Source organism: Sebastes fasciatus, chromosome 22, assembly GCF_043250625.1.
Source record: "Sebastes fasciatus isolate fSebFas1 chromosome 22, fSebFas1.pri, whole genome shotgun sequence".
NCBI lineage: Eukaryota > Metazoa > Chordata > Actinopteri > Perciformes > Sebastidae > Sebastes > Sebastes fasciatus.
In genome coordinates this window covers 26,196,281-26,198,012 of record NC_133816.1, presented here as the reverse complement: position 1 = coordinate 26,198,012, position 1,732 = coordinate 26,196,281, and positions in this window count along the sequence as shown.

Below are 1,732 nucleotides of genomic sequence, written 5' to 3'. Positions count from 1 at the left end.
ACGAGCAGCCGGGTGAGAAGATTTACTGAAGCAGAGGAACACAATAATACTACTACATACTACTACTAGTACTACTACTATATACTACTACTAGATACTACTACTAGTACTACTACTACATACTACTACTAGTACTACTACTATATACTACTACTAGATACTACTACTAGTACTACTACTAGTACTACTACTACATACTACTACTAGTACTACTACTATATACTACTACTAGTACTACTACTATATACTACTACTAGTACTACTAGATACTACTACTAGTACTACTACTAGATACTACTACTACATACTACTACTAGTACTACTACTACATACTACTACTAGTACTACTACTACATACTACTACTAGATACTACTACTAGTACTACTACTAGCACTAGTAGTAGTACTACTACTAGATACTACTACTAGTACTACTACTACATACTACTACTAGTACTACTACTATATACTACTACTAGATACTACTACTAGATACTACTACTAGTACTACTACTAGATACTACTACTACATACTACTACTAGTACTACTACTACATACTACTACTAGATACTACTACTAGTACTACTACTAGTACTAGTAGTAGTACTACTACTAGATACTACTACTAGTACTACTACTACATACTACTACTAGTACTACTACTATATACTACTACTACATACTACTACTAGTACTACTACTACATACTACTACTAGTACTACTACTACATACTACTACTAGTACTACTACTATATACTACTACTACATACTACTACTAGTACTACTACTATATACTACTACTACATACTACTACTAGTACTACTACTACATACTACTACTAGTACTACTACTACATACTACTACTAGTACTACTACTATATACTACTACTAGATACTACTACTAGTACTACTACTAGATACTACTACTAGTACTACTACTAGTACTACTACTAGATACTACTACTAGTACTACTACTAGATACTACTACTATATACTACTACTAGTACTACTACTAGTAATACTACTACTAGTACTACTACTACATACTACTACTAGTACTACTACTAGATACTACTACTAGTACTACTACTACATACTACTACTAGTAATACTACTAGATACTACTACTAGTACTACTACTATATACTACTACTAGTAATACTACTAGATACTACTACTAGTACTACTACTATATACTACTACTAGATACTACTACTAGTACTACTACTATATACTACTACTAGATACTACTACTAGTACTACTACTATATACTACTACTAGATACTACTACTAGTACTACTACTATATACTACTACTACATACTACTACTAGTACTACTACTACATACTACTACTAGATACTACTACTAGTACTACTACTAGTACTACTACTAGTACTACTACTAGATACTACTACTAGTACTACTACTAGATACTACTACTAGTACTACTACTAGATACTACTACTAGATACTACTACTAGATACTACTACTAGATACTACTACTAGTACTACTACTAGATACTACTACTAGTACTACTACTAGTACTACTACTAGTACTACTACTAGATACTACTACTAGTACTACTACTAGATACTACTACTAGTACTACTACTAGATACTACTACTAGTACTACTACTAGTACTACTACTAGTACTACTACTAGTACTACTACTAGATACTACTACTAGTACTACTACTAGTACTACTACTAGTACTACTACTA